Source organism: Dipodomys ordii, unplaced genomic scaffold (genome assembly GCF_000151885.1).
Source record: "Dipodomys ordii isolate 6190 unplaced genomic scaffold, Dord_2.0 Scaffold25, whole genome shotgun sequence".
Lineage (NCBI taxonomy): Eukaryota > Metazoa > Chordata > Mammalia > Rodentia > Heteromyidae > Dipodomys > Dipodomys ordii.
Window position 1 is genome coordinate 13887903 of NW_012267241.1, and position 16976 is coordinate 13904878.

Below are 16976 nucleotides of genomic sequence, written 5' to 3' on the forward strand. Positions count from 1 at the left end.
TGACACCAAACCTCACAGAAAGGATTGGATCAAAAGTTTATAACACTTGTACTGCTGAAAACTCAGGGTATGTTAGTGTCTAAATTAGAGCTCCCGCAAAAGACACACAGTTAATTAAATCCATTAGGCTGGACAAGATGTCTTAGGAAAAGAGATTCAAACTATTGTTCTCTTAACAAAGTCTTACAGGAAAAATATATTTGAAATTAATTTGACATTGAGAGAAAAATCTATCTTAGGAAATAAATAACCAAAATGAAGAAATCTAACTAGAGAAAAGACTAGGATATTCTCATTAGCCCATGGAGCTGACTTCAGTAAAATGTATGAGTCCAATAAAATCTTGATGGCAAAGTCTCCCATTAAATTGGATGATAAGAAAACAAAGTACAAAACAATGGTGAACACAATCAGAGACTAGCAAACTTTTCTAAATAGAAGGAAATGCCAGATGTCAACATGGTACCAAAACAAGGTGCAAAAATTTATATACTTGTAGGTTCTCATTATCTTATTATGTAGACACCCCTGAGAGTTTAGAGAATGGGTGCGCAATATATGTACATAACCAGAGAGTTCTATATATACACATATATGTGTATGCATATAGATACATGCATATATATAGATATGTGTATCTATTTATATATGTATATGCATATTTTAGAGAGTACATATAATGTACTTTGTGTCAATAAAAACACCAGATCACTAGAAGAGAGGCGGGGGGGGGGGAGAGGGGAGAGATTTAATAATCATGTTTCCCCTGTGGTATTACTGTGTTTTGAACTCAGTGCCTTGTACTTGCTAGCCAAGTGTTCTACTGATTAGGCCATGCTTCTAATAATTTTTGCATTAGTTTACTTTTTAGAGATGGTTTCAAGATTTTGCTTAGGGTTGTTGTGGATTTTCAATCTTCCTGCATCTTGAGCCTAACATGTACCATACCTGGTATAAAGTCTGGGGAAATACAAGTAGAAAGTCATCCTATAAGATGTACGTTGAAATAATAATTCCAAAATTAAACTCTGAGCATACGAAATTCAACAAGTAATCATACACACACACACACACACACACACACACACACACACACACACACATGCACACACACCATCTCCCCACAGACATACCAAGGATAGCAAGCAACAGCCTCAATATTTTTTCCAAAAGCTTTTGAAAAATAGAAAGTTAATTCTGTATTGTAAATAAAATTGGAAATATTCCAAAATGGATATTAAGAGAAGACAAGAAATTTTATCAAGTATTGATCCTCTTCTGTTTATTTTTAAAGATGTAGGTAAAAAAAAGTAAATGTGCTGGTTAAAACTATGAGTACAAACTGAGAAGATTAATAAAAAATTTTATTGATCTAATGGATGAAAGAAAATGACAAGGTCCTCCATTCTTTCTGTTCAGTGTATCTATTCAAACACACAAACTTTGAAGAAAAAATTTACCCTTTCATATTGATTACACAAATTTGGATTTTTTTATTCTAAAAACACAGAAAGTTTCTTAAAGACTGAAAGAATAAGTATATTAATATACACACGCATATGCTTGAAAAGTAAAGACATGGAATCTCTTAAAATCAAAAGAAAAAATAAATTAGGAAAAATACTGGAGAATGGAACCAGGGCCACCTAACATTAGCATAGCTTCTGCCATTCATGGTTGCAATCTTCATATCAGGCACACTTTTTGCCTAAAATGGAATTCTAGGTTTCCCTGACAAAAAAAGAGAGCCACAATAATCTTTATGGTAGAAATTAAGAAAATACATCTATATAGCCTCTAAACCAATATAGTTATCATAAAATATTATAAAAGAAATATATTGAGTATGATACCTATCTATTGTAAGAAAGAATAAAGTAGCAAGAAAATGGTGAATAAGAAATTGTATGAACCAGTCCAGTTTCCTTTTAAGAACCTGCACAATAATCATAAAATAAATCTGAAAGGTGGGGGAATGATGTATAGTAACAAATTTATTGTATCAGTGAGCACAACTATGAGGATGGTGTTAATAAAATCAGGAGCTGTCTTTATAAATAAATACAAAATGAGGTACTGGTCTGGATGTAAAATAGAAAATGGGTCTAAAACTTTCTACCAGTCAGCATGAAAATATAGAAAGCATCAGTAATTTACTGGGACCAAGTAAATTACTGAAATTGTCTATAGGCATAAAAATGCTCTGTGGATCAGTAAACACAGCAAAAATAGAGTAACAGTCATGATCTTCCTTTAAAATATAAGCAAAGCTCCTAGCCTGTATGTACAAATTCTACAGAATAACTCTCTGATAACAGCTGAAATAGAAAATATACATAAGAAATTTTTTAAAAGTTGGCTGAAACAAAAGGCAAACTTACTTCAGCAGAAAAGTATTTGGTTGTACAAATACATGAATAAATGAATTCTCGTATTAAATATAAACCTCATTTTCAAAATAAAAGTCACCAACAACCATGACACTATAATCCACATAAGAGTAGTTTACATATCTTAGGGTAGAAAGTGAGCTAGATGCAATTATAAAAATTAACATAATTGTCAACAGAAAATTAAGACAGAAGTTCTGGTTAACTAAATGGTTCTGAAGCTTATTTTCACAGAAATAATCATTTGTGTCTAAGAAACCAGAATTTGCAACCACGGGTGAAGAATGGCATTATACATAGTATCATCAGAATCAAAGACATAAATAAAATATTTGGTAGCCACAATCAGATTCACCAAAAATTTTTGTCTGATAAAGCCAACTGATTCAGAAAAACAAATTTAAGAAAAAAATTATGATATGAAATATGTGAGTCTCATTAGGCTTTTATGATGTGATATGTATTTGTTCAGCTAGAAGAATAGGACAGTTCATTAATTATTAATCATAATAACTCATATACTTGTGCAAGAGATATGTATCTTTATGCAATATATTTGGGGAAGTTAAGAGAAGTCAATATTATGCTTTGTTGCTGTAGAGACACAATTACTATTTTAATTAATGTATTGGTTCAAGCTGAAAACAATAGGGAAAAAACTCAACAAGATTTTGAATGCCAACTGTCAAAGAAAGTGGAGAAGATGATGAATACATTTTGACATTGGGAATTAAGACAACATTATCATAAAACTAGCAAAATCAAACTGTGTCTGTTATTTTGTTTCAAATCATAATTATACAAATAAAAGAAGCTTGTTTTCTATGGTGGCTTTTAATAACCTAGCATACTAAGGAGAATATAAAACTTCCCACACATACCTTCTCTTCTTTTCACCAATGAAATAACTACCTTTTAAAAAGGTAATATAACCTACCAATTACACTTGACAAATCTCTCATTCAGAACCCCTGAACACCTGCGCAGAGACATTGAGGAACAAATCATTACTCAAAGGTTATGATTTTTAAAAATCTAAATAAATACCACTGTCAGTTAAAAAGAGTGCTCTTTAATTGCAGGGCTTCTTTTCCCTTAGAGATTTAAAGTACTTTTTCAGCAATCTACTCTCAGTCCCACCCCCAAAATAATTGCTAGTTCACTGCCAACATTATAACCATTTTTCTTGCAACTGACATTTCAACATTAAGTGACACTAAAGAACAAATACTGAGTGTTATTCAACTAATTTTGGCAATCAATGCTGATGTAAAAATACTGGGTTTTCCCTCTTCCTTCTGTACAAACTTCCTAGCATAAAACTTGCTGTCTTTAAATTCCAAAACTTGAAAATACCTGTATAAATAGGCTGTTTTGAAGGAAAAAAAATAACCAGAGAAATACCAGTTATGATAGTTATGGTATTTCAACTAGTTGAAAGCATAATCAAGACAAACTAGGTATATGAAAATATTGTGAACAATCTCCCTTCAACATTTGTTACATTCAGTTACTATTAAACTGATTTAATTATAATGATTAAAACGGTTAGTATTTTGTAACAATGCAAAGGATAAGTCAAGGGATGTCCAACCTATTATTTTGCAAAGACAGGGTTTCTCAATTTGCCCATTACTTACAAAGGAATAGTAAAGTTTTGTGTCTTTGATATGGTCAATCAATCGTTTACATCTAAATTATTTTGATTACTTGTTTAGAACATAAAATATGATTTCCTAGGGCTAAGAATAACTGTGACAGACTCTCCAGGGTTCAGGGTTTGATTTTTAAGATCAACATAGATGATTTGCAAACATGGTGTTGCTTTGGAAAATGTTCATTTGCAGGTTATAAATGAAGTATAACAAATGTAGAATACCAGGCATTTAATTTTAACTTTTGAGATTTGAAAAATGACTGTGCCAAAGAGCCCCAGTGTTTCCATATCCCTTCCTGTAATATTTTCAGGGTCTCTGCTCTTACCATTTGGAGTTGATTCCGGTGCACGGTGACATATGATAGATCTAATTTCAGTTTTCTACCAGCACCATTTGTTGAAGAGGCTGTTTTCCTTCCATCTGATACGTTTGGCTCCCCTATCAATGATTAGGTTTCCATAGGTCTGTGGGATCATGTCTGTTAAATGGCCACTAGAGTGTTTGTCTACTATGCATGAAGCCCTGAGTTCGAGTCCTCAACATACACAGAAAAAGCTGGAATTGACACTGTGACTCAAGTGTTAGAGTGCTAGTTTTGAGCAAAAGAAGCTCAAGTACAGTGCCCAGGCCCTGAGTTTAAGCCCCAGGACTGGCCAAAAAATGTTACTCTTTCACAAACAAAGGAGAAATTCAACCTGTAGTCAATAAAGTTCATGAATACCAACTTACATTCCATCAACTGTGAGGTAGCATTCCCTTTAGGCCACATACCAGCCAGCATTGGTTATTATTAGTTTTCTTGTTAATGGCCATTCTAACTGGGGTGAGGCAGAAACTTGAAAGAAAAATAAAAACAAATAATACATTAAAAACAACAGCAAAGACAAAGAAAGACTTCTTGTGTCCATATCTTGCGGTTCATTTTGTTTAGCATCATCTTATATGGTCATATGTACATAGCTTTTGAGCTTTTCTGCTCATCTGATAAAATTTTCCTAGACATATTCTAATTATTGCAACTAGGAGAAACCATGGGACCAACATTTCTTTGGGTCTGGCTTACTTCAATTCATATATTTTTCCCCAGGTCTTTCCATGTCCTAGCAAATATGGTGGTATCATTCTTTCTGCTAGAAGCATAAAATTTGTGCTCTTTAAATTCCCAAAGTTGAAAGTACCTGCATAAATAGGCTATTTTGAAGGAAAAAAATACAGCCAGAGAAATATCAGTCATGGCACACTAGTTAAAAGCATAATGAAGACAAACAAGGTACATGAAAATGTTGTGAACACTCTCACTTCTGCATTTCAGTTACATTCAGTTACTGATTAGTAAACTAATATAATCATAATAATTAAAACTGTTAGTACTTTGTAACGATTCAAAAGGATAAGTCAAGGGATGTCCAACCTATTGTCTAACATGTTCTTGATCCATTCATCTACTAAGGGCCATCTGAGTTGGTTCCATATATTAGCAATGGTGTGCTGCTAGCTTTAGTATGGCTTTGTTTATGTCAATTAGGTAAATGCCCAGAAGTGGGATTGCTGGGTCATAGGGGAGCTCTTTGGAGGAACCTCCATACTGCTTTCGAGTGGTTGAACAAGTTTACACTCCCACAAATAGTGCACTAGAGTTCCCTTTTGGCCACATTCCTTCTGTTATTAATTGATTTCTTGATTCGAGCCATGCTAACTGGGGTTAGGTGGAATCTCAATGTTGCTTTGATTTGCTTTTCTTTTATGGACAGAGAAGTTGAGTATTTCTTATTTCTCCTTCAGAAAAAATCTCTTTCTTTAGCCCATTTATTAATCGGGCAATTGATTTTTTGAGGATTTGTTGTTGGGGGATTTAATTTTTTGACTACTAAGTATATTTTAGCTATGAGTCCCTTGTCTGTTGTATATCTAGGGAAGATCTTCTCCCAGTCCATGGGCTTTCTATTAAACTTCCCAGCTATGTCCTTTGCCATGCAGAAACTCTACAGTTTAATGCAATCCCCATGTTTCCAGCCTTTATTTCATTTGTTATGTTTCTGGATATTTATTTAGGAAGGTTTGATCTGTGCCAAGGATCCCTAGTGTTTCCATTATCCCTTCCTGTAATATTATCAGGGTCTTTGCTCTTACTTCAAAGCCTTTGATCCATTTGGAGTTGATTCTGTTTGCTGGGTGATAGATTAGGATCTAGCTTTAGTTTTCTACAAATGTTTAACCAATTTTGTCATCACCATTTACTGAAGAGATTTTTCCATTCTGTTTTCTAGTTCCCTTATTGAAGATTAGGTTGATTCATTTCTAGGTCTTCATTTCTATCCTGCTGCTCCTCAGGTCTGCTCTTGTGCCAGTACCAATCTGTTTTGATTACTATGGCTTTGTAATAGAGTTTGAAATTTGGTATTGATATTTCTCCAGCACTGTTCTTTCTGCTAAGAATTTTTTTTGCTATTCAGGGTCTTTCATTGGTCCATATGAAATTTTGTGTTGCTTCTTCTATTTCCTTGAAGAATGAGGTTAGGATGTTGATAGTATCACATTGAATTTGTAGATAGTATTTGGCAGTATTGTCATTTTCACAATGTTATTCTCCCAATCAAGGCTCATGGGAGGATTTTACACTTCCTTAAATCTGTTTTAATTTGCTTTTCTAGGTTTTTAAAGTTTTCATCGTAGAGGTCCTTCACCCTCTTAGGTTTATTCCTAGGTATTTTTTTAAGGCCATTACAGAAAGAGTTGCTTTATTTGCTTTCAGCCATCCTCTTCTTATTGCTTGTATACAGAAAAGCTCCTGATTTTTGTGGGTTAATTTTGTACCCTGCTACTTTGACAAAGTTTCTGATGAGTTCAAGTAACTTGCCAGAGGAGTCTACAGGGATCTTTAAGTACAAGTTCACATCATCTGCAGAGAAGAGTTTTACTTCTCATTTCCCTATTTGGATTCCTTTTATGTTTGTCTCTTGCTTTATTGCTGTGGGTAGGAATTCCAATACAATATTTAAGAGGAGGAGAGAGAGCAGGCATCCTTGTCTTACTGCTCATTTTAGAGGAAATGGTTTTAACTTTTCACCATTAAGTAAATTGCTGGCTATAGGTCTTTCATATACATCTTTTACTGCAGAATGTTCCATGGATTCCTAGTTTCTCCAGAGCTTTCATCATAAAGGGGTATTGGATCTTGTCAAATGCTTTTGCTATATCTATTGAGATGGTGAGTATATGGGAAAAAGGAACCTTACTGTACACTTGTGGGATTGTAAATAAGTACAACCAATCTGGAAGCCATCTAGAAGTTGCTCAAAACACTCAACATAGATCTTCCCTATGACCAAGCCATACCATTCCTAGAACATCCACTCAGAGTATCACAAGCCAGGATACCATAAAGATACTGACACATCCATGTTCATTGCTGTACTATTCACAATAGCCAGGTTATGGAAATAGCCTAAATGGCCCTACAATAGATAAGTGGTTCCAAAAAATGCAGTGCCTCTACATAAGGGAATATTACATAGCCATTAGAAGGAATAGTATTATGTCATTTGCAAAGAAATAGATGGACCTGGAACAAATCATGTTAAGTGAGGTAAACCAAGCATAGAAAGACCAACAGTGAATATTTTCTCTAGTATGCAGAGTCTAGATCTAAAATACCCTGGGACATGATAAGTGAACTCTGGCATTCACATAGTGCAAGACCAAAGGAGGATACTCTCCCGGGAGGAACACAGAGGCACAATGCCTATGTGCCTCTGATCATATAATATATTTAGCAAAATAAAATCAAAGACATGGAAACAAGACATTTTTGTCTTGTTTATTCATTTATGTGTATTTGGCAGGGCAAGAGAAGCATAGAAATCGAGATACAAATGGTGAACAAGTACAGCAGTGGTGCTCACCAGACAATATGGTGAAAATGAAAACTCTCGGTGGGAATGGGAAGGAAAAACAGAGAGAGAGCAAAGGAAAGGATGACATAGTGCACAAAATAATGTATTCATTACCTGAATTATGGAACTGTAACACCTCTGTATATTGTATTTCACCTTTAAAATACCAATAAAATATTTTTTTTTAAAAAAATTAAACAGTAACAAATAGAAAAAAGACAGAAAAATGACTGTGGTGAGGAAAAAATGGGGTACATTAAAATACATGAGGTATGATTTCTATCTTAAAACACTTTCTCAAACCTCTTTTCCCACAACACTGAGGATTAAAGATCTGTTCCAATGATGACTGATTTAACATTTAAGATGTTATTAGATACTTGAAAAAAAAGTTTCTCAAAGAAATACTAGGAGACATATAGTGTAATAAGAGTTATGAGAAAAGATTAAATGAAATAATTGAAAGCTGTGCTAAAAGTAATAGCCAGTACATGAAAAATCCAATATTAAATGATTAAAATACTATTTAGAAGCATTGAGACACAGGTAATGTTCAATTAATATAATCATTTTTAAGTTGACTTGTATGTAATATACTAGTATATTATTCAGTGTTATAGTTTCGCCATATGTACTTCAAAACTTCTTTTAATTCAAGTCTGGGTCCCCAAATTGGGACTGCTATGAAGTATAAAGACTTTAAGTGGTCCAGAGGAAGATGGCAGAGGAGAAGCTGGAGGCTAAACAAGCTCTCTTATAGAAACCAGTTTTCATATTCTAGTGAAAAGTCCCAGGTAGAGAGTCACACCAAGTGTGCCATCATAGTACAGAGAGTTTGGCCAGAGAGGAAACATTCAGGCAGTTTGGTTAAGGAGACAGATTTGAGCACTCACTGGTGTACATGACAACGGCAGCAGCAGCCACCATATCAAGAGACTGGAACAAAGGCACCAGAGGCTGTGTGTGAACAGATTCTAATCAATCACTGCTAGCTAGAAATGACAAGGAGTAGAAATCCTCTTGCTGACCACAGAGAGTTGCAGATTATGGATGGCCCAGAAACCAAGGGAAATGTGTGAGTACCACACAAGACATCCTTTCTCCTTCTCATGGAGCTGTTGTGGTAAGGTAGCCCCTCCCCCACCACTGGAAGAGAACTCCATCTTAGATACTGACAAAAACCAGGCCAGAGCAGCTAGTACATAACTCAGGCCTTGGAAAAAGGGAATGGGAGCCATTCAACAGGTCAAAGGAACCTGACCTGCGGGACTTAGTTCCAGCCCCAGGGAAAGTTGCCCTTCCCAGGTAGAGGAACCTCCATCCATAGAGGAGTGACTTTCTTCACTGTGTAAACAGAGCCAGAGATTTCCCCTCTACTGTAGCACAGGCATCAGACCCAGTAGCAGGAGGGTAGAAGAAAAACAATTGGAAAATCAGAAAACATAAATCCTGAGAATGACTCCAGGCTGGGCTGTGTGAAGGCCTCAGGAGCTAGCCCCTCAGGGAAAGGCTACTGATTGCTCATAGGCCTTAGCCCTACCCACAACCTAGCCAAATTACAGCAACTTCAAGCTAGAGGAAACAACCATCTCCATCGTTTGTGATAGTCAAAGCAGTTCAAACTCCCAATGAACTAGCCTGGGAGGAGGGTCATAACGTGCCTGGTAAGGCAGAGCTTCATTCTGCCTGCTCAAACAAACTGATTTAAGAAACTAGTCAAGCCACAGGAAAACCGAACACCACAAGGAAACCAGACTCCATCAAGAGACTGGTTATGGAGACAGGGGAGATACAAGATCCCCACCTACCTCTAAAATCGAATAACTTTTTTCTATATTTTTTATTTTTTAAATTTTTTCATCATTTTTAGTTTAGGTTTATTTTTGTTTGTTTGTTTGCTTGTCTCTTTTTACTCTTTCCCCTTTTGGTCCTTTTTTATTTTTGGTTTTACTTATTTGGTGTTCTGTTCATCCCCAGATATATACCCATCTTCGATTATTAGACCTTATCCATCATTGTGTGCATACTTAATTCAGATAGTGATTACTCAATTAACAAACTCTCGGCCTTAACTAATTTAATTGTGGTATTATTTCTTTATTTTTATATAATTTTTAAATGTTTCATTTTTAAAATTTTTCCTTTTTCCTTTTTCTTTATCTCTTGTCTCCTTTCCTTCTACCCTTTTCCTCTCTTAGAATTTAGGTCTTGGTTATATTCCCTCTCTCTCTTTCCCTTCTCTAATTCCTCACAATTCTCCCCCAAAATATTAATTTCTGGTCTGCTGACTCCATCTTTGGTTTTCTTAGTCCACTGAACCCTAGCTGTTGTTGAATCAGATTGTATGTGTTGAACTAGATTGTATCTTTACTCATTTTGACTGTGTCAAACAATCTGCACAACTACAAGGCTCTTGTTGATGCTTGCCTTAAAATAGTGTTTTAGCGTGAAATTGGTTTTGCTTTCATACCAAATGGGCAGAACAAGCCGGAGAAACACAAGACAAATGGCAAGTCTAGGTATTTCACCTCCTACTTAAGATAATTAGACAACAGAACTGTTAGTGAACAATCCAAAGAAGAGTTCCCAAAATGTGATACAAACCCTACTGTTAAACATGCTGAATGAAAAGACTGAAAGCCTACAAAGACTCTGTGTAAGCATAATAGGGAAATTCAGGAGCATGATGTGGCTGACAAAGATTAATACAAGAATTTTGCAAGTGTGAGGAGGCTAATCAAAGATTAATCATGGAATCTACAATCAGAAAACACAGAGGCCCCGAAGGGAATGCTGAATGAAGCCCAACAGAAGGAAAGGGAATCCAACGAAACTCTAACCAATAATTAAAGGATTTGAGAATGAACACTGCAAAGCTAATTAAAGAGGTAAAGAAGTCCATTCAAAATCTAAAATAAAGCTCAGACAAAGATTTTGAAGCCATCATATCTGACCAATTAGAAGGAAAACAACTATAAAACAAAGTAGAAAGTCTTGACAACAGGTTAAACCATGCGGAGGATTGAATCTTTTGGATTGAAGGCAACCTAGCCATTATAGAGGAAGAACAGACAAGTATTCAAGACAAATACAAGAAATATGATAGATCTAGTCAACATTTAGAAGACACCATCAGAAGGCCTAATTAAAGGCTAATAGGTGTACAGGAAGGCCTAGAGACAGAGTGAAAGGTCTAGAAAATTTATTGAACAGGATCCTAGGAGAGAACTTCCCAAACATGCAAGAAAATAGGCCCTTTCAGATACAAGAACCCTTTGGAACCCCACACAAAGTAGACCAGAACAGGACATCCCACTGTCATATTGTAATTGAGACCAAGGAAAGGATCCATAAAGCTGTTAAGGAGAAAAGATCAATCACATATAAGGGAAACCAATCAGAATAACTTCAGATTTCTCAGCAGAGACAATGAAAGCAAGGGACTTGAATGATGTATGCTTCATCCCCAAGACTAACAACTAAACTCAGTTAAACTCTCGTTCATAATGGAAGGTCAAATAAAAACCTACACCAAAGAAAAATTGAAACAATATATCTCCACCAAACCAGACCTATAAAAGATATTTAAAGATGTCCTACACATAGAAAACCAACAAGAGCACGATAAAGCCCAAGAAACAGCCCCCCAACAAAGAATCCGAGTTGGCACAGCCCCCAAGAAGGTAGATAATATGGCAGGAACTACCAAACACCTCTCATTCTTAACTCTCAATATTAATGGAGTTAACTCTCCAATTAAGTAATGTAGATTGTCCAAAAAGCAAGATCCTTTTGTCTGCTGCCTTCAAGAGATACCAGTTGCCCACTAAAACAAATATATTCTGAAAGTGAAATGCTGGAATAAAATCTAAAAGGCAAATGGCCCCCATAAACTGGCAGGAGTTGCAATGCTAATATCAGATAAAATAGACTTCAAATTAAAATTAGCGATAAGAGATAAAGAAGGTCATTAGGTAACAATTAAGTGGGATCACTCATTCTAAAGGATATTACAATTCTAAATATCTATTCACCAAATAACAGAGCACCCAAATTCATCCAAAAAAACTACTTTCCCTAAAATCTGACATAGATGCAAGGACATTAAGTGTTGGGGATTTTAACACACAACTATGCCCGATGGCTAGATGAACCTGGCAAAAACTCAACAGAGAAACCTCAGACCTAAATAACTACATAGATCAACTAGACTTAACATACATCTACTGAATAATTCACCCAGCAGCATCAGCATACACGTTCTTCTCAGCAGCAAACGGAACACTCTCCAGAACAGACCATATTTTAGGTCACAAAGCAAATTTGTCCAAATACAGAAACAGTGAAATTATGCCCTACATTCTCTCAGACCACAGGGGAAGAAAATTAGAATTAAACACCAAAAGCCACCAAAGAAAATCTTGTAACACATGGAGTCTGACCAACACACTGCTGGACAATAAATGGGTGATGGAAGAGATTAGAGAGGAGTTCAAATGTTCATGATATTTAACAAAAATGGACACACAAATTACCAGTTCCTCTGGGACAGAGAGAAGGCTCAGAGATAAGTTCATAGTTCTGACTTCTTGCATCAACAAATTGGAGAGATCTGAAACCAACAATGTAACAATGCACCTGAAGCTCATTGAAAAATAGCAACAAGTTAAACTCCAATTCTCTTTGCAGGTGACTTAATCTGGTATTTAAAGCACCTCATGGACGCCACTCCCAAGTTTGAGCTGATCCAAGTTTGAGCTGTAGCTCAAGTGGTAAAGCGCTCCGCTTGTAGTTGAAGAGCTGAGAGACAGCGCCAGGCCCAGAGTTCAAGCTCCATAACCAACAATAACAACAACAAAATATTAAAAAAAATTAACCCTAAAAAATCAATGGCTTGCCGGGCGCTGGTGGCTCAGACCTGTAATCCTAGCTACTCAGGAGGTTGAGATGTGAGGATGAGGATCATGGTTCAAAGCCAGCCAGGGCAGTTAAGTCCATGAGACTCTTATCTCCAATAATCCACTAGAAAACTGGAAGTGGCACTGTGGCTCAATCAGTAAAGTGCTTGCCTTGAGCTGAGGAGATGACGGACAGTTCCCAAACCCAGAGTTCAAGCCCCACGACTGACCAAAAAACAAAAAAACAAAAACAAAAAAAAAACAACAAAAAAAATCAATGGCTTTTCTGTATGCCAATAAAGAGAAAAGTGTGGCTGAATACAGGAAAGCAAGTTCTTTTGTAATAATACCACATAAAACAAAATACCAAAGAGATAACTAAAGAAGTGAAGGATCTCTATGATGAAAACTTTAAAAACCTGGAAAAGGAAATTAAAGCAGAACTAAGGAAGTGGAAAAACCTTCCATTCTCCTGGATTTAGAGGATTAACATCATGAAAATGGCAATACTGCCGAACACTATCTACAAATTCAATAAGATTCCTATAAACATCCCAACCTCATTCTTCAAGGAAATAGAAGCAACACAAAAATTCATACGGCACATTAAAAGACCCCGAACAGCAAAACCCAATCTTTAGCAGAAAGAACAGTGCTAGAGGAATATCAATAATAAATTTCAAATTCCACTACAAAGCCATAGAAATCTAAATAGCTTGGTACTGGCATAAGAACAGACCTGAGAAGCAGTGGAATAGAAATGAAGACCTAGAAATGAACCCATAGACCTATAGCCACCTATTCTTCAATAACAGAGCTAAAAAAATAGAATGGAAGAATGACAGCCTTTTCATTAAATGGTGTTGGCAAAATTGGCTAAACACTTGTAGAAAACAAAAACTAGATCCTCATCTATCACCCTGCACACATAATCAATTCCAAATGGATCATTACCAATAGTTGTTCTAATGTGTAGCAGCTCACAGAGTATCTACTGTATATCTGACATTCTGGGTATTTGACATTCTTCAAGTCCTTCCCTCTTTATTCTATGTTTTTGGTGTTGGGAATAAACCTAGGCCCTTGTGCATAATAATGTATCTGCCTCTGAATTGTGATTTTAGATCTTTCCTTTTTTTTGTATAAGTGAAAATACTACTATGAAAAAACTCCAGGGGCTGGGAAGGTGGCTCAGTGGTAGAGCGCTTGCCTTGCATGCTCAAGACCCTGGGTTCGATTCCTCAGCACCACATAAGCAAAAAGAAAAAAGCCAGAAGTGGCGCTGTGGCTCAAGTGGTAGAGCGCTAGCCTTGAGCTGAAGAGCTGAGGGGCAGCGCCCAGGCCCAGAGTTCAGGACCCACTACTGGACCCCCCCCCCAAAAAAAACTCCATAAAATAGTAAGAGGGAATACAAAAATAGTTTTTCCAAATATCTCATTTAAGAATTATTTTCAATTACATGTTCATAAACCACCACCCAATACATAAACATTTATGGTACATGATATTTCATTGAGTTGCACCTTACTTCATTGTGTTGCAATATTATCTTTTTTCAAGTATGCATAAAATTTTCTCCTGATTATCTTATTAACAAATTTTATATATTATTCCAAAATGTAATAATAATTCAGTAGCCATGTCTAAATGTAGCAAGTCATTTACTAAGAGCTTTATAGAATGCTTTTGGATAAATGATGGCTATTAAAGGTCTTTACTTTATTAATACATCTAAAGTTGACATTGCTAACAGTATAACAAACCCTGTTTCTTGATAAAAAAAAATGACAAATGACTGTCTCTTATGGATGCTTGGTACTGTAATATTGACAATACTCACCAGCTGCTGGAAGCAGCAATAATTTCTGTATGGTCCATAGCACTGTATATTATGGATTGATATTAATGTATCCAATGAAATAATGGAACTGTTGTTCTCCATAGCCTCATTAAAGAATTTGGTTTTTCAAAAAAAAAAAAAAGATTAGGATTCATTCATATACAATCATGCCTGGCTTCTGGAAATAGGCTCCTGGCTTTGTTCCAGGATGCAAAACTTGGGTAGTCTAGTCACGTAAATAAAATGGAATACCATTTGGTTACAGACTATATTTCCTACCATGTACTTTAAATATTTTCTAGATTACTTAAAAAACTTAAATATAACCTATCATATACTTTAATCTAGGTTATTTATATAAACCTTATAAAGATTTGCTTTATTGTTTAGTATGCTGTTGAGCATAATTTCAAGAAAAGTCTGTATACATTTACTAAAGATATGATATATCCTACATATTTAATACTCTACATATTTATCCTACATATTTTTATCTTAAGTGATTGCAAAAAGAGATCTAACTTGCACATATGAGAAATAAAACACTGGAACCCCTTTCCTCTCAAAGTCTGAATTTTGTCCATTTCCATCCATTTCTTTGAAGATGACATATTATGTTCCCTGTGTATTTCTAATCTCCAGTTGGTTGAATCTGTAGAAAAAGATCTTGTAGACAGGAAGATGGTACTGTTTTAAATGTTTTCTTCCTGATTAAAACTATAAATACATTTTTTACAATACAAATGTTACTTTGACCTCCACAGACTCTGTATAAATTTATATTCCTATTTAAGTGATAAGCACTTCAAAAAATTGAAAATCCATTACTCACCTGTCTTTACTGCTAGTAAAATTCAGTGTGCTTTTGTACAGTTATCTATTTCTTCTTTTCGCCAGATATGCTCTTTCTCATTACTCTGGGTGATTCCTTGTTCTGTTATCTTTACTATTCTTAAAAGTTTTTAGTATTGTAAGGATTTTTCAACTATTTATATGTATATTTTGCAAAACAGTAATACTTTTCTTTTGTCTTAAAAATGTTATGGGACTATCATTTCTCTTTTCAAATCTTGGCAGTTATCCTCTACAGCCCAAGTCAGTCATCTTCACAACAATGTTGATTCTCATTCTTGTTTATCATTATATTAAAATATAAAACCTGTATATACAATTTACTGTTTTCAGCTGTAGATATCATTTAGTGGATTTCTATTAGCAAAGATAAAGCTCATCTTCTTACATTACCTATTTATTCCTTGCACAGAAAACAAATCACCATCTTGAATTTTTTTCTTCTTGGTGTTTGAGCTTCTATCTTTTCTTGGAGCTTGAATTCGGTGCCTAGGCAATATTGTTGAGCTTTTTTGTTTAAAGGTAGCGTTCTACCACTAGAGCTACTTCTCCACTTCTGCAACTTTGGTGATTAATTGGAGATAAGGATCTCATGGATTTTCTTGTCCAGGCCAGCTTCCATCATGATCCTCAGATCTCAGCTTCCTGAGTAGCTAGGATTACAGGCATGAGCTAACTGGTATCCAAAATGTTCTTTTTCTTTTTTAGTAAATACTTTCTTCATTTTGATGAAACATTTATTTACAATTTCCTGTGAAGCTCATTAATATGAGGCAAAAGTATATATTTGGGGGGGCTACACATGCGTGTGCACAAAAATACACTCTAAGTTACTCATTCAGCTCTACTTTTTGTTTCATAATTTGATGGAATAAGAATTTATATGTGGAACATTTGTCTTCGGATCTCTTCTCCATTCATATGTAACTTTTAGTATGCCTTTTAAGAAACTTGGTTGCTTTTGACTTTCTAATCCCTTTTGGATAACATATTTTACTGTTCACTCTCTTCCAGGTAACAAATTCCACTGTATTCTGTGTATCCTAAAAATATCATAAAAATAGAGATGTATTGAATATTGTACTTCTCCTTATGAAAAATGATTGTACATGACTTAAATATACTCTTTCAATGTATTTTAACAGTCATTAGGGAGCACTTGAAGGTAATTTCTGAACTATAATTTTACTCAGATTCTTCAATTTAAATAATTTTTTCTGATCTCTGAATGTTCTTTTGTTTAAAAAAACACAACTATTTTTCTAGCAGTAGCATGCAACAACTTTCCTAGGATATGGACTTGAATCAAATTTGTTTTGGTAAATGCCTCTGTTTACACAACTATTTACCCAGTGTCATCAGGACTCTTTTTAATTAGTTCTCCTTAAGTTTGCTTTGTAAATACAGAGCCACACGTTTTGAACAAATGAAAATGCCATAAAATA